The sequence below is a fragment of the Coptis chinensis genome, chromosome 2, assembly GCF_015680905.1.
Source record: "Coptis chinensis isolate HL-2020 chromosome 2, ASM1568090v1, whole genome shotgun sequence".
Taxonomy (NCBI): domain Eukaryota; kingdom Viridiplantae; phylum Streptophyta; class Magnoliopsida; order Ranunculales; family Ranunculaceae; genus Coptis; species Coptis chinensis.
In genome coordinates this window covers 107862944-107873804 of record NC_141457.1, presented here as the reverse complement: position 1 = coordinate 107873804, position 10861 = coordinate 107862944, and the positions used below count along the sequence as shown (strand labels likewise).

At 35.1% G+C, this 10861-nt stretch overlaps 1 pseudogene; it reads left to right on the top strand.

The window, feature by feature from the left end:
• Positions 1-9056: 9056 nt before the first annotated feature.
• Positions 9057-9446, top strand: LOC147520280 (auxin-responsive protein SAUR64 pseudogene; annotated as a pseudogene).
• The last annotated feature ends 1415 nt before the right edge of the window (positions 9447-10861 follow it).

Here is a 10861-nt window from a genome sequence, read left to right as displayed (position 1 = left end):
GATATGCTGAGTCACAACTAATGATGCATGGGATACGTGACTCGTTTATGACTACAACCCAATGAGTACTATCATTATTTGATGTCAGAGCGAGAAGATCAGAAGAAAAAGTCACAAGATAGAGCCGTGGAGTTAGAAGGGATGTTGTTCGAAATGACATTATGAGAATCACGCGACAAGGAGTAAATCAAAGAGGAGTCAACCTAGCTGAGGGCTCGAATCAAAATTAGTTTATATATTTTTTATGTTTGTATAGATTTTGTGTTTAATGAATGAATTGAATTATGTTTGTTTAATGAATGAATTTTGTTTAGTTGAATGGATGTGTGGATTGTTGAGTTGTGAAATTAATGAATGGAATGGATTGGTGAGTTGAATGGAATGATTAGAATGAATTTGTATATGAAAAGAAGAACACATGTCTTCAATTTTTTATGTCTGTAAAATCTGAAATGGCACATCACATTTTGCCATTCGTTATTTAATTAAAAACAGGGAGACAACCGTATCGTTTCGGCTCCTCCGACTTATTATGGTAGCTACTAGATGCCACAAATTTGACTGGTTTATCACACCTCAAATTTAGGACCCTTATAGCGTTCTATTGGAATTACATTACACTTTGGTGTTTGGGGTGTTATATGGCATTTTAAATTTAATAACACCCTTTTAGACTTGTTCTTTTAGGTTTTCAAATGAGCGAATTTTTGTAGAGTATCTATCCATAGTTAGCAGAGCATATCCACAAAATATTAGTTTTAACTCATCTTGTAAAGGGGTGTGGTATAAACCATAGTATATTAATTGATCCCTTATTTATTATACTTTTTAACTACACGTGCGTTGCACCTGCAATAAATGTTGTTGTTTATATATGATACTACTTTCAAATGAAAATTCATGAATCGACAGAACTTTTTCTTCTTCTTCTTATTCATCAAAAATAGTATCAATACATTGAAAGTTACATACTCAAAAGGAGATGTGGTTTATTAATCAATTGAGAACCTAAATTCCATATCAAAATAAATAAAACAACAAAACTATCACCTGAATATATATAGGAAAATGAGAGCATGAGTTGGGGACCAGAACCCTAAATCCATAGCACATAATATTAGTCTAGATTCCTTTTGTTTTTCTGTTAGTGTCCGTACTCTAATAAAAGTAGTGCCATCTTAGATCATGCTGTTGACCCAAAGTTAGACAAACTATATTGCATATGCACTCCCGTGAGCTTCCCTGAAAAAGGGAAACAAAAAAAAATAAAAGAGAAGTAAGAAATGGAGAATTGACGCCGTGATTGTTAAAACGGAAAACAACATTTGATTAAACTGATTACCATATTAGCTTAGATAGGGAGGTAAAAATGTTTATGTCGTTTCACTAAGATATGGGGTATAGGGTTACAATTGTATCCTTGATACCCAAAGCCAATGACATATTTTCACTAAATGAAGAAAAGGACTTTTCAATTTGTTGCAAAAGCAAGTGCTAGAAAAACGAAATAACATCACGGGATCTATGTAGCAAGAACATAAAATTTTAGTGGATACTACATTTCATAGTTCAACATTCACACCTAGATGCCAACTGACCCATATCACGTTACAATACTTTGTCTAAGCAATAACTCGATTCCAAGAACTCCTAGTAAACGCACAATTCCAAAGTCCAAACCCTCCTACTAAAGATACACACTCAAAAGGATGGTTGAGTTAAAGAGTTTCTTGAAAATTGATGCTTGTTATTACCACTTGCAAGTCACGGTTGACACCCTTCTTAATATTAGGTATTTGACCTTATGAGAGTGGAGTGTCAGCCAACATTTATATCTGTTATGAGTGACTAATATAAGATTGGTAAAGGGACAAAATAAACGAGTACTGTAACATTCTGTGACGGAGAATAACTCATGAAGGATTTTTCTTTTGTTTTGAAAATATAAAATGAAGGGGGAAAAAAAGGGGTTAGCATTAATGAATCATTAAAAAAAATGTGTCGTGCGTGGTGAAGAAAAACTGTTACGATACCTTATGGATGAAAGGCAAGCACTTACGCATACACGGCAAAATAGCATGTATAATTGCAAAACAGAGTACCTAACTAAAAATGTGAAAAGAATACTTTAATTTCCTTTCCTTCCGCCGCTATAATTCAACAGAACGTTCATCCATATATTATGAACTATGAAAAAATAGAATGAAGTAAAGATACACAATTAGTTATATTTAAGCTTGGCTATTGAATGGCGTACATGCATTAAACTTGAAGTTTCCTCTAAGAGACTTTGTTGCTAAATATTACATAGCCACATTGTCTATGTTAAGTTAGCCATTTGGAGGAATTATTAAAATAGAAAGGCAAAACAATATGGCATTATAGTCATCAATTAGTGCCTTAGTGGTACATATCGAATTAGGCACTATTAGCGATCAACATGCATAGAGAAAGAGAGTAAAGAGAGTAAAACCCAAAGAAGTGAAGTATTACAGTTTAGTGATGACATTTTTGAAATCATTATATCATCCTGATCTTAGTGCTATGGCGAAAGTGTATATAGATTATACCTTACAAAGAGCAAGTGATAAGTACCTTGTAACTTTGTTGCAGTAGGTCAATGGATCGGAGTGTATCAGTGTATGCCTATTTCAATTCTTACAGTACGTCAATGGAAGTGTATGCCCATTTCAATTCTTTGTACTACTATATTGTTGCACATGAAAAAAAGGAAAATTACTCAATACCTACTGAATAAATCAATATACATTGTCGGACGACACATCTAATTTGCATAGAGCAAATAAAAGCTTAAATTTGGCGAAAAAAAGATGATTATATAAACTCACACAACGACCAAAACTTGATAATAATAGTTATTATTATTATTATTTGATTGGTAAGTCTGTTTTAAATGAGATCAAGAACTCTTTGATGTTTGGTGGGGTTCGAGCCCCGGACTTTGGTATCATCACCCAAAGGTTTTACCGACTTTGCTGAGACCGTTGCATGAGGATAGAAGATAGGTGATAATAATAGTTATTGACAACATGATATATCTTATAATGATTACTGGCATCTGATAAGTTTATTCATTAATTAGCATTATATATAATGTAAAAATAACATAATTAAAGAATTAACTGAAAAAAAAAAAAAAACAGAGAGTGAAAATGTAAATGAAAAAATAATAAGAACATCAACAAAAACTATTTTACCCATAAACTATAAATTGAACTAGACTAAACTACACAAACCCCCATCAACATTTTAGACAAAACAAACAATAAAACAACTATTGAACATAATAAACTCATTAAAAAAAAGGATTGCCTTGGTAGTCTTTTAAAGAAGTAAGATTCCATAAGTAGTCAATCATTGATGGAGGAATGATTTTCTCCACCAAAACACAGTTCAAAGAAGGGATCAAACGCTTTGCCATGTCGGAGAGAGACATACCGTTTCAAAAGAATTCGACTATGTTGATGGAAGTATGGAACTGCTCTTTATTTAAGAGAAATTGGAAATCCCATAAATTCGATCGACTGATAGAGAGAGAGAGAGAGAGAGGGCAAAAGAGAAGATGCCTTTTGAGCCTAGAACCATGGAAAGGAAACATTTTAAATGGAAAGACCGAAAGGGCGCCGTTTCAACCCTAGCCGTTTGAGAGAGAATATTAACTGATTTTTTTTAATCCTAACCTATAACAGAACCAAAAACGGTTATTTAAGTTTATTTATTTTTAGAATATATATATATTTAGTAGGTTTCGTTTACCATACTTTTATACCATAGTTTATACCATGCCCCACAACTTCACCTACAACGCAAATTATAATCTAGTTTTTTGCGGATGTGTTCAACTAACCATGAAGATCACCTCTATAAAATTTCAACTCATTTGATAATGTTTAACTATGTCAAAAGATGATTGCAAAATCGAATAATCTAAGCCGTTAAACAAAATTCAAAGTTAACAATGATTTTTAACTAGGTTAGAGATTTCCAAATAAGATGAATTTTTGTGTAGATGATATCTATGATTAGTAGATCATATCCACAAATTATTAGCCCTTAACTCATTTTGTAGGGGTGTAGTAAAACTATAGTATAAAAAGTGTGATAAACTAACCTTCTCTCTCTCGGGTGTAGTATAAACTATGGTATAAAAAGTGTGGTAAATAGAACCCTCTCTCTCTCTCTCTCTCTCTCTCTCTCTCTCTCTCTCTCTCTCTCTCTCTATATATATATATATATATATATATATATATATTAGAAAATAGGAAGCTCGAAGTTGCAATGTTTCAGATGGAATCCATGGTACTAGGTGAAGCTCCCATATTGTTCGTGAGTTCGACATCGGTTAGACGCATAACCACACCTCAATTCTAATGCACATTCTATTTGAAGGGGTGATGTGATGAAAGAAAATTTGTAAGGCGGTAGCACTTAGATATGAAGAAAAGCTGAAACAAAGATTTAGATTTTAGATACATCGCCAAACTTCCATAAGAGCAAGTCCAATGGAGAGTCGCTAAATCAAACGCTAAAAGATGCCACATAGGCTTTTAGCTTGCCCAAAATTTGGCACCCAAAAATCAAAAACCAATCCAATCGTGTTTTATGTTTTGGAGTGTTAATGATATCTGACGCATAGTTTACGCATCGCCTATCCATTATTTTTGATGGATCGGATTTACGCCCGTCCGTCGAAATTTAACACACCTGGACGCTGGCTATGTCGTCCCCGCTTCCGAACTTATTATAGCAGCTGCTAGCGAAGGTCTTAACTTTGGCTGGGTTTTTGACTCCTTCCAAATTTAAGACCCTTTTAACAGCCCCATTAGAATGACATTTTTGTGGTTGGGGTGCTATATATATTTGCCTTTAGTAGCCCATATAGCCCCCCATTGGACTTGCTCTAAGGCCTACTGAGTAAATAACGGATGGCATTATATTCCATAAGGCCTAAAGAAAAGGAACAAATGCACTTTTGATTCATCAGCATTACTTTATTTTCCACCCAATTTCCAACCTCACGTTAGATTGTTTTTACATGAGCCCCTTTTAGTTAATTTACTTTTTTTATTCCTTTCCTTTCCATTAGTAAAATTTTAACAAACTAACACACATTTATACTTCTCAATTTCTCAAGACAATCTATATAAAGTTTAAATTGTCTCTTACCTAATTCCCAACATAATCTCAGCATTAATTTTGAAGAAAAGCGAAAAACACTCAACACTTTCTCAAAAGTTTTATTTAAATCGGGGTTCTTCACTTGTTTCAAATCAGGATTTTTAGGGTTTCTAGATCGCCAATGTTGAAATCTAATACCAGAATATCTAACACATCAAATTCCTCGAAACGCATAAATTTACAAAATTTCAGCCGAAATATTTTGAGAACTCCTGAAATTTAAGGTGAAATCTTAGCATGATTTTGAAGAAAAGCGAAAAACTAACACTCAATACTTACGAAAGTTTTTATTTAAATCGGATTCTTCACTTGCTTCAACAAATATGTGATTTTTAGGGTTTCTAGATCGCCAATGTTGAAATCTAATACCATAATATCTAACACATCAAATTCCTCGAAACGCATAAATTTACAAGAATTCAGCCGAAATATTTCAAGAACTCCCGAACTTTAAGGTGAAATTTAGCATAACATTGTTTTTCTGTTTTTGCAACGAAATATTATGATATGTGGAGTTAGTGTAACAATCCTACCATCCTAACACACCGATAATGTTTCTACTTAGCCACCGCAAATATCCGATGGGGTTTTCGACTCAACAAAGAACTTCCCACCCTTAGATTATTCCCAAAAACACGCTTTAATTGCGGAGTTCCCACTGCATTCTGTAAATTAAAGGATCCGAAAATGCCCGGGCGCTAGGATTTGGTGGATTAATTACTTATGCCCCGTGATCTCAACAACTTCCTAAATGGTAAAATGCATATATTGCACAACCGCCACCCCAAGGCTGCTAGGCACCTTTCCAGATACATGTAGTAACATTTCGCCTCGGGATAGACGCCTTTTATTATATCCCCACTGGACATTACATTCTCGCCCCAGAGAGAGCCATGCATCCTCGGCTCCGATACCATTTTGTAACGATTTCACTACGTGTCGATATTATCCCTTCTTAGTCACTGTGGACATTCGACAGTGTGAGGCGCGCTGGTTTTAACTCTAGACAGTTGTTTCCCAGGAGCTTACCCATCCTTCAATTACTCCCACCAAAACACGCTTAACTTTAACTGCAGAATTCCCACATAATCTGTAGCCAAACGATCGGGAAAAGGCATCGACGCTAGGTTTTGGTTGATCAATTACATACTTAGGCCACAGATCTCGAACAACTTCCTAAATATTAGAATGCATATATGGCGCAACCGTCACCCCATGGGATAGGCGCCTTTGAGTATGTCCCCACGGAATATTATAGTTATATATCGTGATTTTCTGGGATAGTTACCAAACTACTCCATACCACACGATATATCTAATATTTTTCGAAATATCAGTTTTAAGGAATCTGATATCAGTTTTTGTACCTTTGGTCTTTAACTCAAGTACATTATTATTTTTTTGTAACATGCTTTTCAGTGAATAAAATTACAACTAGAAATTCATTGAAAAGTACAAAATGTTCAAGAAAAATATAGTAAAATTTCTCTTGGTTTCTTCTTCTTGTGGCTTCAACACTTACAAGGGGTTTTAGTAGTATATAACATATGTTGTACGTACAGTTTTATAGGACCTTCGTGGGAATATATTATCTATGGTGGGGGTCAGCCCATCCAGTGCACAATGCTACCCGCCAATGCAGATGGGAGGGTCAGAGTTACGCATCCCTTTCATCAGTTTCATGCTAATTGCTGGAGGCTGTGTCCGGATTTAAACCCGTGATATCCGCGTCACACCGGAGAAACATTGCTCTTTAAGCATTGGTTTCTAGGTAAAGTTTAAACTTCTAAAACAAAATCAAAAGCTAACATTATCCAAAGCTGATCATCTAGTTCTTTTATTGATTCTTGATATCCCAATTGGGCTTTGGTCATGTACGTACGTAACTACTACTGTTTGGGACATCATCCAACTTCTATTGTGATAAAAACAAGGTCCTACAGTTGGCTGAGGACAAATGCAGTAAGTAATAACCAAAACATGAAGATTGAAATTGAAGACACCACATGTTAATTATTATTATGTTTGAATACATGCATTGCCCATTCTGCTTATCATTTCTCCTCCTCGTCTGTGAACATGATGACAAGTAGACTTGCTTTATATGTGAGGTCGTATGTGAGGTCGGCTGTCAGATAGATGTCAAGGTAATGGCTAATAATCCAACTTAGAAAACACACCCACTTCCCTTATTCTGAGCTTCACGTGAGTGTGCACCCCTCCAAAACATCTTTGTTGTTTTCACATGAAATGATCCATCAACGTATCTGTTTTCGAAACAGGGGCAGGTTTGATAATACCCAATTGCATGAGCATCACTACTGATGCAATGCACCCAGATATAACTATATGCAGGAGGAAGGTCGATGTCCCTATCGACTATGTCCACACCTTGATACTGTTTTCCACGTAGTCTGACAAATTGGTTGAATTTAAAGAAAGTAATATGAAATGACTAATCGTGCGACTCTTTAATTATCGTCATATATCATTGACTTACAGTTCAAATTTTGCTCAAAACCAGTACAATGATATAATCTTTGAAATTTCAGGTAAAAAGAGCGGCCAATAAGTTTTAACTTTTTTTTTTCTAACCGGGTGTCCAGGGCAGCTTATGCGCACCTCGACTAATTCCGGAGTTCTGGTTGGAAATTCGATCGGGTACTACCTCGCCAGTGGAGAATCGAACTAGTGACCATTGGAAAGCAAACCCAAATACCCTTTCCAAGGTTTAACTTCTTACTCCGTGGTTGCGATCACTACATAGAAGTATTATATTGCCAACAAATGAAGCTCCAAGAGAAACTAAGCCAAAAATTTCCTGTGTCATAAATATCATGCTTGAAGCATATCGCATATTCGCATGCGCCTTAACAGTCATATGCATACGCTCTGTCATGGAAACAAGAAATTGCTGGCGCATACCTCGGCTCATGGGACAGAAATTTGTGCAGCTCGGCATGACGGCATCACACAAATAATGTGTGAGACGATGGAAGTTAATAACTCATGGACAAAGCAATGGGAATCACCTCTAAATCTTGAGTTGATATGAAGCATATAAGCGTAACAAATTATGTGGACATGGAAATTAGAAAATGTACTTTTAATTTTTAAGCCTTCACCCCTGATCGATATACATAAAAAAATGAAAAATAATAATAAAAGAGAAACCATCAGGCAAGCTTTCTTGTGAAATATGAAATTCGGGTGAAGTCTTGAAGATAAGCTAAACTTGATTGATTGGTGAAATATGAACACACATTCAAAAAATTTAGGCCTCGATCTGGGAATGAACTGTACGTTAAACCTGTTGAATATAATAAGAGTCTATCTCTTTTGTTTAATCTTGGTGCAGTGATAAGCCTCTGGTAATGAACTATTAAACCTGTTGAACAATTTAACGGTTTAACACTTTAATCTTGGTGATAAGCTTTAACTTTCCAACATACTTTACAGCAGTTGTAGGGCATCTTTCTGTGTTTAGACATAAATTAATTTGGGTGACTAACAACTATACAACGTTAGGTTGGTCTCATTTCATAAGTTGAATGTTGAACAAATTCCAAACATGATTATCTCCTAAACCTTCCATCACATCAATTCTACACATGGTATGTTACCCTGCTTTGCACAATTGCCCTAACACAAACAAAGCTATACACATTAATGGGGTGTCTCCCTGTCAATTACATATGCATACAGCCACAAACACATATATATAACAGGTGACATCCACAGTTATCTATCCAAAGCCTAAACATTTTTTGAGCAATCTCATATCCAAATCTCTTCTTTGTATAGCACGTCTTAAGACCTTAGTATCAAACATGATTAAATCAAAGAGGCTCGTCGAGATGACAAGGAAATGGCAGAAGGTAGCGCCGATGGGAAGAAAAGTCTCTTACTCAAAAACTAATCCAAGCGTTGATCATGCCATAGCAGATAAGGGTCATTTCGTTGTGTATAGTGCAGATAAGAAGCGTTTTGTAGTTCCATTGGCGTATATAACAAGCGACATTTTCAGAGAGCTGTTTAAAATGTCTGAAGAGGAGTATGGATTGCCGGGTGATGGACCTATAGTTTTACCATGTGATGCCATCTTTATGGAGTACGTTGTCTTGTTTGTTCGAGGATTTGTCTCTCAAGACGTAGAAAAAGTCTTGCTTGAATCAGTAAACACCGCTAGGAGGTCCAAGTCCTCTCTTCATCAGGGAATGAACAATCACATACTTCAGTGCTTCTGAAGACATTATATCAAGTAGTATAACATAGCACTAGTCAGAAATTATTCTGTGACGCATTTGTCACATGCAATAGCCTATTCTTCATCGTAACACTTTGACTTGAAAATTGAGAATTCAAGACTCGTTCTCATTATTCACTAAATGCAACAAAAACTCAATAATACATTCATTTATTTGGTTCGGGCTTCAGTAGAAGATTTGGGAATGATTGTGTCGCGTTAATAATTTCAGCTCAAGGATAGACTTGTACGCGGTTTTGATTAGAGAACTATCCCTAAAATTTTAATTTGCACCTACCTGATCGAACTGAGTAGAGCACCCATGTCTTCACGAAGGGACGGTGTTTTTTTTTCTTAAGGTTCTTCTGCTTTTTGGCCAAGGTCCTTATCCCGTATGGCATTGTTACATAGAAGGACCAGCTTGAGATTTTAGAATGAACTAGATTTTGGAACCGGCATACGCCCGGCCTCTTTTAGTTATTTTGCATGAGAGGATGATTTTTTTTTTTTTAATCTAATTTCATTTCAAAATTTTGAAACAATTTATTATTGAATACATTATATATTACGGATGTTAGAGAAGTCCACATGACCGACTACTATTTTAGATATCACAAAAAATTGAATTCTTCCCCATCAAAGAAAAATGTGAAGTTATCATCAAGTCAAGCATATATATACATATCCATCCAATGAAGAACATCTTTAGCAATGTCAATTTTTAAACTGCTTTATAAAAAATTATTGTAAAACAGTTAAAATAGGTACAGTCCCCCTCATAATTGCCTTTTAAAAAATAAATTTTTACACTCTCTAATAGCTAAAGTACCAAAGCCATACAATGTGAAAAACTTTCTTATCATGGACTATAGCGATAAGAAAATTTAACCTATAAAATTTAATTAACGCTGATACTTGCGAAATTAGAAAAAATGAATAGAGAATATTCATAAGAAATAATGCATGATAATGAGGCTATTGTTGAGTAACCAGGGCCGGCTCAATCATATAGCAAAATATGTGGTTGCTTAGGGCTCTGAATATATTTCATCCCACTATTTCCCTAGCTTTTCCTCTCTTTTTTTAACTGTTAGCTAACAATAGTACTCCCTCGTCTTCTCAACATTTCCCTCACCCTTCTCCAACAAAACAAACTCCTCGCATATCCATAACTAATAAAGGTGTAGAATTCTTCTTCTCTTTATCTAGTTCTATTCTCTGTTAAATAAATCTATTGAAGTTTGTTAGTTTAAGAAGCAAGAAAAAGGAAAATGTTGTGATCAATTTTTTACTCTAATTATTGGTATCTTATAATTTGATATTTCAAACTTTAGTATTAACAGTAGAGAGCCTCTTATTTAATTTGAACTTTGCTTAGGGCCCCCAATTGTCTCGAGTTGCCCTTGAGAGTAACTA